The sequence below is a fragment of the Brachycentrus maculatus genome, unplaced genomic scaffold (genome assembly GCF_059751285.1).
Source record: "Brachycentrus maculatus isolate JH-2025_06_01 unplaced genomic scaffold, ASM5975128v1 h1tg000257l, whole genome shotgun sequence".
NCBI lineage: Eukaryota > Metazoa > Arthropoda > Insecta > Trichoptera > Brachycentridae > Brachycentrus > Brachycentrus maculatus.
The window spans coordinates 1,000,369-1,021,558 of NW_028281008.1; the positions used below are offsets into that span (position 1 = coordinate 1,000,369).

The 21,190-nt window shown below is 32.0% G+C and overlaps 1 protein-coding gene across 1 annotated transcript in view; it reads left to right on the forward strand.

Moving 5' to 3' along the window:
* The first annotated feature begins 20,004 nt into the window (after positions 1-20,004).
* The window catches only part of rau (RA domain-containing protein rau), a 121,846-nt gene continuing 120,660 nt past the window's right edge, over positions 20,005-21,190 (forward strand). Inside the window, exon 1 of the mRNA XM_088265757.1 lies at positions 20,005-20,623. The gene's annotated coding sequence lies outside the window, so the exon portion shown is untranslated. The remainder of the gene's footprint in view (positions 20,624-21,190) is intronic.

Sequence of the window (21,190 nt, forward strand, 5' to 3'; positions counted from 1 at the left end):
ATGTCTTGCTTCGTTTTAAGTTTGGACAGCTGATCTGCTCTGAATATATTAATGAAAAATACCATGTATCGGGACTCAGTACTCTGGAATGTGATTTGTTTAATATTATATATTTATTAATAAATGATTTTTTTACTATATATTGCTTATATTATAAATGCCACCAGAACCGAACGGAACGATATTGTTATTAATTTAAAATAAGATTGTTTGTTCAAGGTCCTTGTGTACTTCGGTAGCTCAGAGCTCAGATCCGGTGTGAATGCACAGTACTAATTATCAATTATTCCGCAAATACACACTTATTACAGATAATGCGACTAAATTACTGTGTTTACACGCACATGTACAACCTACCTGTATATACAATACAATACATATATCAGAAGAGACGTCTTCGAAAAAAATTGCACGCTGACAACATTTGGGGATTTTTTTTTATTCGTTATATTTTTATATCTGATAACAAAACAGTGTTGTAAACAAAACAGTGCGAGTGGTATAAAAAAAATAGTCCAATACGTGAAATGGCTCAAACTAAACTTGAGATTGAGATCGCATAAAAACTCTAGATTTCTGGGGTTGCCTTTACAAGCGACACACTGGCCAATCCGGACAAGACATCTCAAATAACGTCAACAGACTGTCGCCTAGCACCCAGGTAGCAGATTACCCTTCAACGCGGTTTATTTCACGCTGATAACAAACCCGTATATTGCCGTTTCCCGCCGATAACCGACAGTCGACAAAAACGGCATTTGCCGTGTCCCGCAGTTGACCGACAGTCCACGAAAAACGGCAAATGCCGTGTCCCGCCGACAACGTGTTAAGATAAATGCATGCAAAAAATTCCGCTTCGGCACATATACTGCAAATTAGCGTGTCTCGTCTTACATTAGTAGAATTATCGTAATGTAACGTAAACCACGAACGTGAGATAATATACTCGTAAAATACAATTGATATTTTACGGTATGCATGTGACTTCATGATATGCAGTGCAATTTTCCTCTTGTCAACCGCATACGAGACTTTCTCGATAACCATCTAGAAAATATATGAAAACCTTTCCATACAGTCGAGTTCTTATCTTTGCCTTATGATACAACACGCAGGTGCAGGGGTGATTTCGACAGTAATTATATTTATGCCTCGGTAATTGTTGCACCTCTCAGATTGGCCAATAATTCGCTTGAGATAATTGACAATGCCTGAGAATGTTCGCAGGCCTGAACAATACGAGAGTACCTGCGTACAGAACGGTGTAGTTGAATAATACTATTGTCGACTGAGTTTCGAACGAACTTTTTTTGTTTATTTTTTATCATTGGCTACGAATTGCACGTACATGTGACTCACGTAGCTGATTATAGCCTCATGAAGGATTTTCCATTCTCTGGCAAATTTTAATTACAAATGAAACCATCAGTAAATTGATTAGGTAGGTAGGTACCAATTACATTATGAATTTAAACAACAGGCATATTACGCCTTCAGTAAGCGTAAATCATTGTTCCTGTTAGATTTATATTGTACTAATACAAAAATTTACCGACGTGTGAAAATGGTAAATATATATTGTTGAATCCATGAATGTCATTAATATATAAGAGGCAATTTTCGATTCGAAGGGAATATGGAAGTCTGGACATTCGTAGGGCTTACAAAATGGCATTATCGGGGTTAAGATATTACTTTATCAGTTGTGTAACGTTCAGCAATCTGTCTATTATTAAAAATCTAATATATATCACGTTAATTCTGAGAAATATAAGTATTAGTTGAATGGTTTTGAGGGGGGCGCAAGATAGCAATGGATGTAGCAATTGATACAAAAGTAAAAACGTCTTATTTATGAGAGACACATATGAGGTGTTAATTTCTACATGTGTCCTCGAATCCCCTAGAGATTCCGTGTATTCTATTTTTCTTCTCCCATAGTACCTTCCTATCTTCTTCCATTTTCTTTACCAAACAGCAACAATGTCTTTGAGTTCCTACCTTCTGTCATTTGCAGAATAAATATATACCACCCTTTGATTAAAGAATTTGGAGCGCAGGACTGGACATTTCGTAGTCGTACAGGAGAAAGTGACCAACTGACAGAACGTAAAATGTTCAGGAGGGCCATTTAAGTCACTTTTGCTTGGCATGAAAACTTCAATGCAGTTAGTCATTTTTAACAAGTCAATATATTATACCCCCAAGTTTAAAATCCTATGGGATGTTTTTCAGGGCAATATTAAGCTAGTAAGATATCAAATAGTCAATGATCACGTTTTTGTTAACAAATGCACTTGGTCACTTTCTCCTGTATGACTACAATATATGTAATCAAACATCCATTCTACATTGCGTCAAACTGATGACTGAAAACACTATTAACCACTTAAAAGTCAAATTTTGTCTAGAAAATTCGCCGGTGTAATCATTACCAAGTCGAAATAAGACTGCCTGAACACCGCTCGGGTTAGTAAAAAAACTCAAATACATAAATATATTTTTCTCAGGCAAATCAATACCGAGATGTCGGAATACGATTTTCCCGAGCAGCACTCGGGTTCATCACTACAATGCAGACTCCTTGTCCGAGTCACACTCGGGCTACACTGGAAACTGTTTAAATCAGAAACTCGAAAAAATAGGTCTATTAGAGGTGGAAACTTGAGAGATTATCAGAATTTTATATTTTAAAACAATTAATATTAAAAATTCAATTAATTTTTCGAATAAATTGTTTTACAAAAAACACAGTTTGTAGCAAATTGCAGCGGTGGGTAGATGGATATTAGTTTTACCTTTATGCGCGCTTAAATCATAACGCAGGTGTCTCAATATTGAAAGTGTATCTGGTTTGATCACAGTACCTACTTTATTCAGATTTTTTTAATGAAGTTTGCGATACCATTAATATTAATATGTCCGGTATATTTCCTTACCGGATCGATCTTAAATTTAATCTGAAAATAATATATTTCCGATCTTCGATATGTAATTATTCCAAGACATTTATGTCCGCGTTAGTACGTTTAGAGATTGCCTGTAGCGTAATGTATGTATTTTTTATTATTTGAAAAAAAAATCAAATATGTATTTATCAAATTACAAATCCATATAGGAAATAAATTTTGTTAGTTTTTTTTTTGTTTCCGTTCAAATGAAAATATTGTAAGGTGCGATATTTTAAAATGTTTTATGACTTTAAAACACATCTTATTCTTCTTCTAACCCTTCTCTGTACCCAATGATGCATGGGGCAATTCATCGTATCATCGGTGTAATTATATAAGGGCATGTAGAGGGTAAATTTTCCTTATGATACCTACGAAAATAATTGTTTTTATTATTAATCACCTTTCCTGTACCCAACAGAAAACAAACAATAAGTACATAATTAAATGTCTTGTCGATAAGAAATAACTGCCGGATATATTATATTTCAGGGAATACAGGATACTAATGTGCAGTGGAAGGAGTTGATGACCTATTAATTTTTTACTATTAAGATTTTATAAGCGCCCTTGAGGTAGTATTTTACGAAAATTGAGCTATATAAATTATTCTTTTAATAATAATAATAATAAAAACGTTTAAAAATCCATTTAAGTATATAAAAAAAATCTTAATTAAAAAGCTTTATCATAACTATAATGTATTTATTATTATAATACACTACTTAGATTCATTCAATTTATTTTTTTAAGGAAAATTATAAAAACTAAAATGGTGTTTAACCCTTGCCTTGTTGTGTATAAAACATGCAATAAAATTTTGTATAGCCTCTCACCAATCTGATGACGAAACCTAGTCACTAATCAAATTAAATGAAGGTGGAAAAAATAAATAGTTTTATCGTATATTTAAAATTAATTCAACTCATGTATGAAGATATAGAAGGAGAGATTTATTTTAGAAATGTTTTAATTGCTTTTGAGATACATAGATACCCATAACCCATTTGCACAGGTTATTTTTAATTAATAGAAGGCAACAATTTAATGTTCGAAGCATGTTATTATCGATGGCACAAAGTTTGCGGAATATTCTATGGAACATCCATCAAAATACGTCTGGCAGCGTCTCAAAAATGCAACCGCTGTTTATTAATATCCGCTTTTTAAAAAAGTAAACTTCCTTTTTTACTGCGGTAAGTCAAATAATTACACGGCAGTTCCTCATACTCAAACTTCCAAGTAAATTTGTTTCCTAAACCTTTTTTCGATGTATAAAAAGTTCAATCGATTATAACCTTGTGACTTTTTATTTTTATTATTACGTATGAATGTTTGTGAAATGTAAGTATGAGTCTAAGAGATGAGAATAAGGAACACCAGGATAAGAGAAATATGAGATCGAAGATGTCGTTAGGTGGGGAAGGCAACGAAGAAGACTATGGTATGCGCATGAGGAGAATGGAACCATCCAGACTCCCCCACATTGCACTGGGCGGCCAACTCCAAGGTAGACGACTCCCGGGCAGACCACCAGAGATGGATTGACAGCTGGGAATCGACATCGCAGGAGGCTAATCCCTCTTGAAGACGGGCCACAAGGTCTACACCAAGACGAAGTATGCATTTGTATTGATTGTTATTTAACAAATATTATGTAGGTCGACAGACGAATAATTTTTTTTATTAGTATTGAAAAATATGCATGTAACAAAACCTAAAACAAAAGTTGCAACTTGATGACTTAAATATGTTCTTACTTACCCCCTCCATTTTTTTACCTCACCCCCCTCTATCAGTACCTAGATTATTATTTTATCGCGTGTTAGTTTGTATTTTCACTTATTGATGAGAATATCTGTAGTTCTTGAAACTAGTGTTAACATTAATAAACTCAAAAATTGGTACAAATTGGTATACAAGTGATCATCATGGTATTTCAAAGAGTTATTGCCAAATCAATAAATGATACAAATCTTTAAGGATCTGATGGTATATATATATATATATAATATATATATATATATATATATATATATATATATATATATATATATATATATATATATATATATATATATATATATAAATAATGACAACGAACATAACATAATATAACTTACAATGATTAAAGAAAACGCTTGTTTTTTACCACTTGAGTTTTATTATAGACTACATGTTTCAGAAGTTAAACTTCCATCATTCAGGTCTGTATAATAAGTTATTATACAGACCTGAATGATGGAAGTTTAACTTCTGAAACATGTAGTCTATAATAAAACTCAAGTGGTAAAAAACAAGTGTTTTCTTTAATCATTGTAACATGTCTTACCACAAAGTTAATGCCAAAACAATAAATAAAATATAATATAACTTAATGACCGTTTAAGGAGATATTTGCTAACACATAGATGTGAAATGTCTTCACTACCGATTTTTTTTTAATAATTAAAAAAAAAAAGTCTTAAGAAAAAAATCCATGACATCAAATTTTACCTGGATTAAAAAAAAATAAGTTGCGACTTGGCGAATGCTGTGCTTTTTTTAAGTGATTTGTTGGAAGCATTGTGTTCGTACGTTATAAAAGAATCATATAAATTGTTTAAGGCCCAGTATTCGTTAAATCGCAGCTTAAATTCTTTAAAACCAGGTAACTTTTGACGTAATTATTATTTTTCTTAAATCACCGTTTTCGTATTGAAAAAAAAAAGTTTTTCTTGGAAATACACATGTGCTTTTGAAAAGAATAGATTTGTTAAAAGGCAAGGAGTGAAAAAAATATTTTTTCAATATATTTTATAAAAAAATCAAATTTCAATATTTATTCTAAAAAAAAAATTAAGCGTGAACAGACGTCGAGCCCTCACCTCACCTCACCAGATTTGAACGCCCGAGATCTAGGCAGTATAGAAAGCCACCTGTTACGCATATGACCCTGGATACTAAATTAAAAAATATCGTTTGCAATAGAACAATGCTGTTCTAAGATTTAATTGATAACCAATACCTAAACGTTAACTAAGTTAACGGGGAAATTCTCAGATTTATAAACCATGCTACTTCATACGGGAAGTAGACCAAAATTTAATTAACATTTAACAGTTTAATTCATTATACTCTATCATAGATTTCTCAACCTGAGATGAAGCATCTATCGTTTTCATACGAAAGAAGATTGAAGTATGTGCATCACAGGATTTAAGTGATCACTTTACACACTTGTCTAACTTTCATCATTCTGACCATTATTAAACATTCAGATTGTATTAGTTTGAAATGTTGCTGGATTTTTTTCATATGTAAGTTGTTATTTGATAGATTAGGATGTATTTCTGACGGTGTAAATACTATATCTTACTCTAATAGAATATTTAATATTCCTATAAAAACGATAACTGCATCATCCAGATACCTATAATATCAATGTATCCTGATTGAATAAAATAATAATAAAAAACTAACTAACCACCGCTGCTTCTCCCCAGGGGTAGTCAGAGAGAGTATAACGCCACACCAATCAATCTTTGCAAAAAAAATATATTCTCCTCTTCCACATTCATGCGTCTCTGTATACATACCCGCTGATTATTCCGACTGACCATTTTCAAGTATTTGAAATACTTATCATGGCGATTTTTCCTTGATCTACCTCTGCTCCTATTTTCAACTACATTCACCTCATATATTTGTTTTACCATTCTTTCCTCACTCATTCGTTCCACATGTCCAAGCCATCTGAGCGCACCTATCTTAATTTTATCGATAATGCCAACTTTGCAAGTTTTCCTTATTTCGCCATTCGAACATCTATCATACAATATTCTGTCGCACATTCGTCTGAGAGCATTTCAACTGCATACCGTCTACTTACGTCCTTCTTTTGCTAACTTCATGCTTCACTTCATTAGAGTCAGTACCAGGACTCTCTTATGCATCGCCTGTTTTGTTTTCACTGTTAAGATTTTATTTGCTATAACCGATTTCAGTACACCGTTCACTTTGTTCCCAGCATTCACTCTCCTTCCTATATCTTTATCATCAATCCTTCCATCCTTGATACATTCAAATAAAAGCTCGATGTGATATTAAAAATGTGTTTTGTTTAAAACTACAATATGTTTCAAGCAAACGTATTCAAATATTATTTAATAGTACCTATATATTAAAGTTCTCGTTCGCAGTATATATACTTAATGTGAAACGTGATATTTATTGCAATAGATATTCGTAAGAAATTCCTTATTTTGTTTTGTTATAAGGTGAAACTTGAGAGGATATAAAAATATATTTGTTCCTTTCCTTATCCACGTTCATCTTGAGAATGCCACTGATATATTGTTTTATTTTATTTAATTTTTTTTATGTTAACATTAAATTAGTTAAGGCCCCGTATTCGTTAAGTCGCAAATTGATTTTCTATAAATCCAGGTATTTTTTTTTACAAAATTACTAATCCACTAATCATGTAATTTTATTTTGTTTTCGAGTAAATGAATTCAATAAATAATTTTTATTTTAAATAAACATTGATTGTCTTCTTTTCAAAATGTGAGGAGGGGTAATATCGACTTACGCAAAAATATTTTGGGGTAATGGTTATAAAAAGTTCCCCGACCGCTGTTATACGTTATTGATTTTTTCTCAAAACACCGTTTTTGTATTTTAAAATAATTAGTTTATCTTAGAAATAATTATATGGTTTGAAAAGAAAACAGTCATTGAAAGGTTAGGAGTTTTAATTTTTTTTAATTCTGTACACATATATTCTAAAAAACAAACAAAAATCCAGTACTTATATATTCATCAAAAAAATTGGGCGTGAAAAGATATATGACCTCGTGATCTCCGGTGGAATGAATACGACTTAACAAATGCTGGGCCTTAATCAGTTTTAAAAACTGAATTGTAATCACAAAGTAAAGTGACGAACACACGGCAAGTCAGTGGTGAGTCGGTGCTTGAAGCGCCCTTGAGGTATTATTATACGAAAATGACGCTATAAATATCATCCAAAATTATTATTATTAATAATTTATTATTTATCGCATAAATTATTTATCGCATAAATTAATAATAATTTATCGCATAAATTATTATTATTCTCTTCTTTTAATGGCTTTTCACCCTTCTTAAGTGTTCTGGCCAGTATCGATTTATTATCGCATGAATTGATTCAATTCACCTCAGTACAGCGCTGTCGCGTCAGTGTTGACTTTTATATTTCTGATGTAAACAATGTACCGTAGAACGGGGCTACTTGAACTTTTATGTGTTACTTGAGCCCAGTCCAAAAAATATATATCTTTATTTGGTCTACAATAATGAACGTATCGTGACAATAAGTGTCACCTGTCAGGGAAACAATATTTCAAGTCGATACGTTCATTATTGTGGACCAAATACAGATCTAAATATTTTTATGTACTGGGCTCAAGTAACACATCAAAGTTCAAATAGCCCCATTCTACGGTAAGTCAGTTCTCGGTGCCAGTACTGACGTCAGTAACTGACTCAATGTAAACCCGGCCTAAAAAGATATATTTTAATAATATTATCTCGTCCAATTACGTGAATACAGATCTTGTCGGCTTGCACACACATCGCAGTCACACGTCGCTTAGATGTGACTACGGGCAGCGGTACCGACCCCCTCACAGCCCGGGAGGGTATATCGAGTTTCCCACAGGCGGCCGGGCGATGCGGTTATCGGATCCGTGGAATGCTGCCATTACCTACCTTTGTGAGAAATTGGTCAACTCTTGTATCTGGGACTGGTGTAACAAACTAACGGGTTATTCCAGAAAGCTCGTAAAAATACATACATTATGTAAAACATTTATTTATTTATTAAATTTCTTGTACAGAATATGCGTACATTGGAGGACTTATTGCCAAAAAGCAATATATTCCAAGCAAATAAAAACAGACTTGTGATACTAGTCAAAGTTTGAACCTTATACAGACGTTTTAAATTAAAAGGCAGACAGTGCTTGTACAAAAGCGCACACAAAAATAAGAATTACAAATAATCAAATAATGAATGAGCAAATAATTAAACAAACAAACAAATATTTTGACAAAAATGAAGAAGAATACCAAAGTCTGGTTTAAAAGGCTGGTTAAGGTAAACACTTTACACACGTGCAACATTCGCCATTCTACCCATGATTGACAACCACACTACTCAATTTTTTGGAACTCCCAGATATACCATTAATTTAATCACACAGTACCTACATATGAGTTCACAATAGCCAACTATGTTGGTTTGAGAAAGAGTTCCATATTCTTCATCATCTATGTTGAGATATCAAAAAGTGGAGAAACTTTTAAAAAGTATCAAAAGTGTGAATAAGTATTTGGACACACTCAAATGTTGTGAATTAATAGGTTTTTTGTTATAATGGCTTAAAAACTTGTGTGCAGAGTGTCGAAAATATTTGAAGAAAAAATACCTATATAGGTACCTGAACAATACAATACAACTTTTATCTCTACATATTTAATAAATTGGATCGAAAAGGATCTGATTGAAATTCGTATATTCAAAGATGGTCAGAATCTCGATCCATCAAAGTTCTGACTGTAGAACTCAACATCTATCGTCATCGCATAATTTACAAATACCTTATTTGGTTATATGACTTAATTTCTCAGAAAAATGTAGGCGCTTATTCATAAAAAAAAACTTTGCATAAAGATGTGTTATTTATTAGTGTATAATAAAGTTCTTTCAAATATTTTCTCGTCGATTTGTCAGAGATATTCATTAACAGCTTAATTTTTCAGTAGATAACTATCTATCTATGTGAACTGACAATGGTAGCCATCAAAAGAAACTGGGAGTGCGTTTAGGATTCGCAGGGTCTTTATTTAACAGTATGAAGGTTGTCTGGAGATCATATTTATACTCGGTGAAGACCAAATGCCGCCTATACAATACCTGCATTTCTCCTGTTTTTTTTTATACGGCTGTAAAACATGGCACCTTGCAAGGGCCCAGACCAGCCTAGTACTTAGCTTTGAGAATAGGTGTCTGCGATGAATTTTAGGCGTGCGGTGGTTTGTGAGGAATGAAGAGAACGTAGAACGCATCATATCTTAGTCACAACTGTCGTCAAGAAAAGTCGATTCAGTTGACGAAACCATGTACTCCGCATGCCTCCCGACAGCCTTAATCAAGCTTGCCTCTTTTACAAGGCTTCAGGTTCGCGCCGCCCAGAACCACCACTGCTGACAATTCGTTGGCAGTTCTCGTCTGAACTTCGGGACTTGAGAAGATGCAGGGGAGCTGGCGGCCTACAAAAAAGCCTGGAGATAGTTCGGGTACTCCATATGCTCAACATAGGAAGCGAATATGGTAAAATAATAAATAAAAATAATCATCTAGCAATGTGCATCTACCAATATCTTATTCGATATGTTCACAGCCAATTCATTTTTTTACATTAACTTGTTACAGTAAATTTTGTGAATTTAGAGATTAACGTACAAAAAGGTCCGCCTACGATCGAAATAAAAATGTACTACCTTATATGAAGCCTTCGTGATGCAACCATCCGTACGCTTATTCAATTTGCATCTGTTATGTCATATCCAACGATTAAGAGGTGAGTATTTTAATCGAATATATTTTATTAAAATACTCATATACCTCATCATCAGACTGATGTCGGTAAAGACGAAACTCGGTCACTAGTCAGATAAAATAATAGTGGTAATAACTATGTGTTTTTTTTTTATTATTTTTTATATTAAATCCATTTCCGACCAGAAATGTCAATACAAAACTAAAATCTAACATATTTGAATATTTCCAATGATAGTTTAAATAAATATGTTCAGAGGATGAGAATCGTCGAGACGCTGTTTAGTGCTGCCCAAAATAAAAACAATTACTCTCAAGTGATAGTCGACGTCAGTGACATGACATGCACAGAAGAAAACAATGTTTATACAATTCAAAATTCTTACTAGATTTCATGTCTAATAAAAATTAAAGTTTTAGTTCAATCAAGTTTTTTTTTTTAATGCGTTAATAAATGCAACATTTATTGTTTCTGCGTCGGTTTGGTGAATAGAGTTAGTAGATAGAGTTAGTTAGATAGAATAGTTCGATTACAACATTTTGAGTGTGTCCAAATACTTGTTCACAAAATCTGGATTATCTCCAATTACAGGAGTTATTTTCATATTATTTTTTGACATCTCATCAAAGATGAAGAAGAATATGGAAGTCTGGGCATTCTTGCCCAGACTTCCATATTCTTCTTCATCTTTGATGAAATGTCAAAAAATAATATAGAATAGTTCGAGATAAAATAACAAAAAGAGATTTTCACTTTAATATTTGAACTTAATATATAACCTTGCCTTTATCTAATTAACGAAATGTAATCAAGAAAGCACTGCATCAATACGGTGAAGAGCCCAGAGCACCATTGGGAACGGATAAGGATTTAAATAATAATTATTACTATTTTATTTAAAGATTTGGTGTTAAATTTGCAGAACTCCATTTTAATTTATATATTAAATGTTAAAATCAAACACTGATTTTTTAGTCTACTAGGTACATATTGTATTTTATTGTTAAAAACACAAAAATTATATTTATTACAATCGTTTCGCCTTGTTATGGCATTTTCGAAACAAATCCATGTTTTATTTTATCATTTCATATTTAAATTGAAAGTGTAATTTATATCAATTTTCTATTAAATAATAAAACCTAAAAACGAACTAACCATCATGCCGCTTCTCCGCAGAGGTAGGCAGAGAGAATTGAACACTCTCTGTCTTTGACACAATCTTTTCAATTCATGTACCTCCTCGTGATAAATTTACGAGTATATTTACAAATAAAACATTTTATTTATTAATTTATTTATAAGTACCTATGCAAAATATGTACATCATCATTAATAATAAACAACTAGTATTTAAAAAAAAAATATAAGTTAAAACTCCCTTCTTAAATAAAAATAAAATATGTATTCAAACACATATTCGTACATACACCTTCCTTATACGGAGCGACAATATTTATTTACGCTTGAATAATACACTTTTTAATTCGTGAGTGGGTGAGTGGGTAACTTGTAACAATTCGGGGGCGTTAAAGTAAGATAAGCGTTATTTATGCCATGTTTGCGTTATAAAATCGAAGGTTGAAAGTATTTTGACAAGTGCTTAGCCTTTTCGTTAGCTTAACGTTAATTTATACCTACGCTTCAACCTCGTTGTATAAAGAGAGAGTTATCAGTTAAATGTTAAATGACTCTCCTTTTAATAGAGCAAAGTTATAATGTATTATTTTCACTATACATGCAAATATTTAATTGAAAAAAATCATTGTTGCAAAAAACGGTTCAATTAATCTATCAATCGTCGTTTTTTTTAACAAAACCATCGCGCATCTGACATTATCAGTAATTATTTTTTTTTATCTAATGTTGTTAAGTAATCAATAAACTTATTTATATTAATAAAGGTTATTTAAGTTTTTGACATCTCAACAAAGATGAAGATGAGTATGGAAGTCTTAGTATTTACAGGGTTTACGTCCTCTCATAGGCTGGTTAGGTGATCACTTTACACACGTGTAACATTCATCATTCTACCCATGATTAACAACCATACTATTGATTTTTTTTTTAGTCATAAGTATATACATATCGCTCACTCCTTTCAAGAGCGTCATAAATCAAAAACTTGATTTTTCAGGAGAACGTTTTTAAAGTTTAAAAATATAAAACAATATATTAAGAATAAATATCAAGCCACTTTTTGAACTTTTTACTGTGCAACAGATCTTTTTAGGCAAAACCTGAAGCTTTTTTCTCCATTTGAAAAATATTTAGTTTAATTAAAAAAATATATTAAACAATACCTTTTCTTCAAAATGCAAAAACAACACTTTCTGCCCTATAGCGGGTAAATATTAAGTTTAAAATATGCCACTTTTGCTGGTATAAAGTAAATTTTCTGGGCATTCCGAAAACATGCACAACTGAAAATTTACGATTTTTGATTTATGACGTTCTTGAAAGGAGTGAGCGATATGTATATGACTTATCTTATAACGTTCCATGATTGAATTCACAACAACCTTCTATGATTGGGTTAAGAAAGCTTTTATTTAACCGAGATCCTTTTATTTGTATTCTAGATCCGAACCTGGATTATTTTACATACTGGGAAACGCCTAAAAATCTGTTTTTAATATTTAGACCAGGTTTTTATTAACAATATTTTATTGTGAGCTAATTAAACCAACTATCAAGCTGATCTTTGTTGTACCTTTCTTGATAGTGCGAGAAATCTAGTTTTTCTAAATTTTTATTTTCTTTGGATAGGGTTCCAATACAGGGGAGGTGAGGATCAAAATGAAATTTTGCTAAGTGAATAACTTCCATAGTTGTCCGTCTATCATAAGATATTTCGTCTTTGTTGAGACATCTAATAAATGTATCTTACATAGTCTGTACCATCATTAAGTTGCTAAAACATAAAGGTAACTCCATATTTTAAATATGGGTTCCAAGCATTTGACTTATTTAGTCTTCGACACCATATTGCATTTACTTAATTATTTCCGTTTATTAAGTAATATTTAATTTTCATTACATACTATACTTAATTAATGTTTCCTGAGATGATCTGCATCGCTACCTGATTTCCCACTAACCTAAACCTTGAATTAACGTCTGCTTTCAACGTTGAACTAAAATAGACGAGTTTGTGCAAAATACTTAAAACTAGTTTCAATTAGATCGCCTCGATTCCGAATTATGAATAATTTAGGTTGACAGTTAGATTACAATTTGAACTTACTTACTGAGCCGTTCGCACAGTTCAATTATTCCACTTCCACATCAAATGAGTACATAAATGGCAGATGCTTCAAGTCATTTTATTTAAAAATGTTATATTCTGATTAATTTTCAAGATATAATAGTATGAAACATTTATAATACTTACGTGTAATTTTTTCACCGTTAGCAAAATATTATATGAAATTATGATCTTATTATCAAGGCGAGCAATATGTTATTAAAATCGCAAATCTTGTGTAATGAGGGGTGACGTTATGTGATTCTGATCTCATTCCCCAGATTGTATCATGACTCATTGGTTCTATCAATTGTTTTTTTAAGAGCAAAGCAGAAGTTAAATATTATAAAAAATATTTAATTTCATATTTGGCGTATAAAAACCCATATGTTTTTAATTATCTATATTTTATTCAACTCCTTCCGCTTGGATCGACAAATGTACTACCGAGCTACACCTCTGTGAACGCCGCTCTAGATACGCTTGTGTGGAGCATGTTACAAGTTTTAGCCACCAAAATGTTTGCATTTGGTTACATACTATATCTCTAGATCTGTTCCCTGTACTCTCATACACTCTCTACAGGAGGGATCTCCAAACTTTTATTACCAAACCCCTATGACGAAAATATTCATGAATTTTACCCGCTCTTATATTTGTATTTTTATTACAAATATTTAAATGTTTATATACTTACAAAAAAATTATATCACCCAAAAAAACAAAAGGAATAAAAAAAGTGTTAGTACCTCTCTAAGCACAAGAGCTTAGTCTCTTTGTTGGAGAGAATAGCATAATTTATTTTAAGATTGTAAAGTAAAAATGTCTATAAAATTAATTAAATTATTTAAAAAAAAACTCTTGAAACTTTATAAAATTAATTTAATTTAATTTTTAAAAAATTATATAGTAGTGGCCGAAAGGACTTAACGAAATTAAAGTATTTTGAAGAGAAATGTGGCGTAGGTACCCCTAGAATCTTTCTACGCACCACACATTGGAGACCACTGCTCGGCACGCATTAGCCGTTTCATTCACGCCACAACAGCCAATCCCTTTTGTAATACTAAAGTATTAAAGAATTATTAAAACATATAAGCAGATTTTTATTTAAAAAAAGGTTGTTAAAATCCAACTAAACACAGATCACTAGGTACTCAAATTCTTGGAAGTTATATATATATGAACCAATTTAGAAACCTTGTTCTTGAATCACTAGAACTTCACTAGAGACATCTATTGGTGAGATGTAAAGAAGCTCTTTACTAAGCAAAAACTCTTATATTAGTATGTGAGGTCCGAATCCTGGATTATAATCACACACATGAGAAACGCCAAAAAATACCATTTTCATTTTTATTATTTAAGCTTATAATTTGACCAGATAATTTATTTACAACATTTTGAGTGTGTCCAAATACTTGTTCACAAAATCCGGATTAACTTCTGTAATTGGAGATAATCCAGATTTTGTGAACAAGTATTTGCACACCGAAAATGTTGTAGTATGAAATCATTAAATCGCTCCAAAACGTAACAATTTTACAAGCTAGAATTCCTGATTACTTAAAATCGTTTATAATGGAAATGTAACCTTTTGGTGAGGACCTCCGCATATGAAGTTAGTATTCAACGGTAAAATAAAACAGCGTTGATTTACTACGTGAGAACGTTAAGAGTCGCTGCCGTAGTGGACATTCGTAGTGAGGCAGACGCCGTACCAAGTGTGGTACAGTCCGTCCGGCCTTGCAAGGCTGTCTTGTGGCCTGCGAAGTGAGAAGCAGCCAGTCTGAGAGAAAAACCCGTTTACATATTCCGTACGATATTATTATATTTTCTAGAATCAGTGAACGGAAAAAAATGGTTATTTATTATCTTGAAATCAGATTTTTTTATCCGGATATGCTGCTATTATTCGCTTTTTACTATATAGTAATATGCACATAATTAAGTGAAAATGCGAGTTGGGTAGGTGCTCTTAAATTAATGTTAAATTATGATATTTAAATAATGAAACAATGCCGTAAGTAGGTCGGTTAGATACAGAATTTAATACATATTTACATGATCCACCTCGAGATAAAATAACAAAATATTTCCAAAAAAACCTATTTCAAATGAAAGTGATAGACTAGTGTATGAATGCTGTATAAATTATATTACAATAATTTAATATGTATTTTTTTAAGAACACAAGATAAATTTTAATTGAATTGAATTATTATTTATATTTTTTTGTGTATATATTTATTTCTATTTTTTTGCGTATATATTATGCAAATTCTTTAATAGCACATATTGAAATTGTAAATATTGATACAGTAAATAATCCTACTAATAAAATGGAACAAGTGAAATATTTGACCGCCATCTATGGGCACGATGGTGTTTATCTCAGTTTTGCATTCTTTCCTTATATCACCATTCGAACATCTATCATGCATCGTTTTGCCGCACATTCGTCTAAGAGAACGCATTTCGAATACATACATTTTAAATATTGTATTATATTGTTTACCGATTTGGATACTTGTGGATTTTTTATGTTTTAATATGATTTTTGTGATTTCATTCAATGATTCGGTGAGTCACTTTGTAGTATTATCTATTATTTTTATTATTTTAGTTTTACTTAGTTAATACCAATAGTTCTTACAATCCATTGGGACACGTTCCGAAATGCATCGGGAGACGTGTCACAAAAGATTTTAAGAAATAGTGGTATTTACCAAGTAAAATTAAATTTAAAACGATTTAATTTTTTTAAATATAATCAAAATAGGGTGATAAAAATATGATGAACATATCGAGAAATGAAGAGAATTGAAATAAATACAACAGATATCTCCCTTATTAATAAAAATTTAGTTAGTGATTAATTTCAACAACTTTGAATATTACATATACAATATTATGACGATTAGGTGGAGGAATAAAAATTATATTTTCATAAGGAAAAAACTTTTTCCTTGTAACATTTATAATTGCCAATCTTGTCAATTTAAAAGCAGTATGTCGTAAGCTAGCGAGCAAAATAAATAAATAAAATTAGTTAATTGGAAAAACCACAGGATATTTTTCATCTCAAAATAATGGAAGATGGGGCGACATACCTGGCAAATAATACAAAACCTGGTCGATAATGAGCAAACAGTTAGGCAGATAGATACCTGTTCACCTCGACACTATCCTCTTTAAGTAGATATTGAAAATTATTTGGAATTTCCACCTCATAATCCCGGGAAAACCTCTGCAAAAGAATTTGCATTTTCACTTTAATCTGTGCAAAGTGCACTTAAAATATTTGTCTAATTATTATCACACTTCTCGGAAATTTCCAAATGTGGTATTTCAAAATATCTTTTTGTCAACAATACTATTTATTTAGGAATTATACATATTTTTTAAATGCCAATTTGTATCCTATATCTATTCATTTTTCATCTTTGGTGTAAAACCAAGCTACATAGAGATACTAGGCGCAGAGAGGTATGCAGAAGGGGGACCATGTGAATATTTTTTGTTACCTTTGGTTTTCTCATAGGATTTAAATAAAATTAAGCTACAATTAGCAACAATGGATAAAAAAATATATATCCTGAATAATTTTTTATACATGGAAACCTATTGATCATAATTATTTTTATTTATTTAGGAATATATTATATATAATATATAATACTTTTTTACACGGTATCGCGTGGAACTCATCTACCGTATATCTGGGAGTTGTGTTGAAGTGATGTCTCGCATTACGTACTCAATTCGTTCCAGGAGCAAGTCCGTTTTATGAAACGCGTTTTTTCGTAACAATACATGTTTAAAAAAATATTTAGTTCAGTAACATAAAATGAGCTTCATCATGTTGCTAGACTATAGGTTCTTGATGTTCTTCAATAAGATCCTCCACATCTTCCTTCTCTACCTTCAATTCCAACTTTCTGAACGCCGTGATGAGGTGTCCTCAACTCAAGGAACAATAATTTCCCAAGCTGATTTGAAGGTCCTTTGGGAAACTTCTACCTAGGCTTTCTGTATTCTGTATTGAGACTGATTGCCATAAGAATATCAAACCTCTCTTTCAAGAACTTCCGGACACTTATGTCTCCACAAAACACATTAATGAAACATTTTCTTCAACAGGGCTTTGGTTTACAGTTTTTTTTAAAAAGTAGACAAAAACATGCTAATCCATTGGCTGAATGATGGATGTGGTGTTCAGAGGCAGATACTTCACCTCGATAAAAGGATAACTTTCCTCTAGTACGATACAGTCCGTTGTGTGAAGCGAGGTTCGTTGAGTGAGTCGCGTAATGGACGAACAGAAAGTTCGTTATGCGAGGCATCACTGTACTTATTCATGTGGATTGAAGATTCGCTGGCTTTCTAGATTATTATGACATTGTTCACTGTATGAAGCCGCAATAATATTAGGAATTAATCACATAAAACTATGTCACTCTGATCTCACGCTTCCGATTAAGAGAAAATGGCATTAAGCTCTTCCGCTTCGGCGGGAGCTCTTCTTTGTTATTCCGGAAAATATTATATAGGTGTGGGAAGTAGGTGGAAGTTAATGGAAATTACGATGTTCTGCATTTCAAGATAGCATTACAACATTTGCCAAATTAATTACATGGAAATAAGTACTTACTCGTACAGTTTATGGACGAGTATATGTAAGAATGGATCGTAAACTTCTCAAACCTCACGGTAAATCAGTATAATAAAGCGCTCCTCATTTTAATAGATTGATGATTTACTCAATAATAATAAGAAATTACGTATGTATTGTTTTCATTTACATATATATGTATAGGTACCAGGGGATAAAATGAACGTTTTTCACCTTAATCAGCATCGAGCAAGGTGAGGGCATTATTGTCATTACCAAAATGAAGGACTTTTTCAGCTTGTTAGTTATTTTTAGCAGCAGCATCAGGTTCTTCTGCACAAGCATCAGAGGCATTTTTAGTATTGTCGTAACCCCCGTTACCAGCAACGAGAGCAACTCTTCAGTCCTGACTTGCACTCCTAGCTCCCTTCACATCCATACATCAAAACAAACATGCCCTGCGATTACGTAGACTTTTTATACGACCAGATATTAGGTACTGATTGATCTGGTCGTGCCAAGTCTTTATCAGACGTTGTCGTTCCGTTCTCCTGTTCACTTCGCCAAACATACTTTCTTAGTCATTCTCTGGTTAACCATTCGCTCCACATATCCATATCACCTTCATGAACTCTTTCTAATCTTTTCATTTATCCCTTGTTCAGCCTTAATCTAATTCTAATTTCAGTTCATATGTGTACACTACTGCTGCTACTACCACCATCACGCCGTTTTCTCTGCAGGGGTAGGCAGAGTAGGTCCTCGTTCTGTTCTCCCGTTCACATTCTCCAAATATACTTTCTTAGCCATTCTCTCGTTATCTATTCGCTCCACATGCCCATACCACGTTAAATAAGTATTTTACCTTTTCTTAATACCTGTCACCTTAATACCTTTTCTTAGTCTTTTTAATTATTCCTAGTTCAGCATTACTTTCGTTTTTAATATCTTCGTTTTTAATTCTGTCATACAACGAAGTTTACGCATATTCATTTGAGGGAACGCATTTCAAAGGCGTTAAATCTGTTAACTTTATGTCAACTTTTATTCAACTTTTTTTATGAATAATACGCCTACCTATCAATGTTTTCCTTTCTCTACACTAAAAGGCACAAATTATTTTTGCCACTGGAGTCCGCATCCTAGTTTGTATGTAATTTTTTTTCTTATTTTTTATGTAGTTAAATGGCTGGCTGACATAATTTAGTGCAACGCATGCAGCAGCCAACAATATAACCAGGGAGTTATATTACGAAGGCTTTTGAACGAAACCGCAGGATAAAAAAAACATCAGTCAAGTGAACCGGATTCCACGCGAGTTTACACCGTACTTAAATGACAGTCGTGTGAAATCCTCCACAAATATTACAATTCTACTACATTCGATATATAAGTCAAACAAATCAGTTGCATGTCGGCTGAGCCTTAAAATATACGACTAATCAAAAAGTATATAGCAATATTACTAATATAGTAATAATTTAATAAATAGTTTATAATACTTTTGAAGTTGCTATTTGTATAATTTGACTCGGTGGGGACCATAGTTGACGTTTTACTACTGATGGCATGGAGCAGCGTGTTAGCGATACGTAGCATTTTGTCTCGCCGGCATTCGCGCACTGTTCGCCGTAAGAGCGTGTCGTGCGTGGGGTCTGCATGTGCATACTATATTGCGAGTGTCGGGTTGTTTTGATTACGATTTACGAACGCGCTGCAAACGTCAAAAAAATTATCGTATAATTCGTGAATAAATTGTAAATTTTACAAGTAGTTAACCATGGTGATTAGTTTTACAGTGAAAAAAATATATTTGAAGCAGTTAAAAACAAAGTATCAGTGATTTTTCGTCGCATTTCAAGCGTGCTTGACATTAATAATTTAATAAACCTTTTATGCAGGTATAAAAATAATCAAATTTATAATAAAAAACGTTATCTCAGGATTTTTTCTCGGTATTTTATGGTTATATTCTCCTAAGCAAACATTGTATACGGTTATTATAGTGCATTGTTTGTTTTTGTGTTTTTTTTTTGGATTGTACTTATCTTTGACAGTTCAAAAGGATTAAGCTGTATAAGTGAACATTTAAAAGTGTACATTAATAAATAAAATATACTAAAATATAAAATGGTTGTTTATGTGATTTGTGAATTATTAGATGTGGTTCTCGTAAATAATTAGTGCATATTTATCTCGGATTAAAAACATACACATTCAGGTAAGAATGGAATAAAAAAAAAAAATACCTTAAATTATAGGTTTTTAATTTGTATATATAATTACTAATGTATCACTCATTTTTGGGTGCTTTGCCAATAAAAAAATATATAAATTACTCAATATACCCATCGTATACCACAAAGTTACATAGTTAAATTCTAGAGAAAAGTGTGACGCATACAAAAGTGAGCATGATATTTCTAACTTCCATATTAGGAAAATTTTATTTTATTTATTTTTATCGTTCACATAATTACGAATTACATATGTGTGCCCTCGCTGAGGGCACATTTTACAATCTGACTATATGAAAGAGGATTTATAAGGCTATATGAAAGAAAATTGATTATGGCATGCAATCAAATACGATATCGCTCACTCCTTTCAAGAACGTCATAAATCAAAAAACTTGATTTTTCAGGAGAACGTTTTTAAAGTTTAAAAATATAACACAATATATTAAAAATAAATATCAAGCCACTTATTGAACTTTTTAGTGTGCAACAGATCTTTTAAGGTAAAACCTGAGGGTTTTTTCTCCATTTGAAAAATATTTAGTATTTTT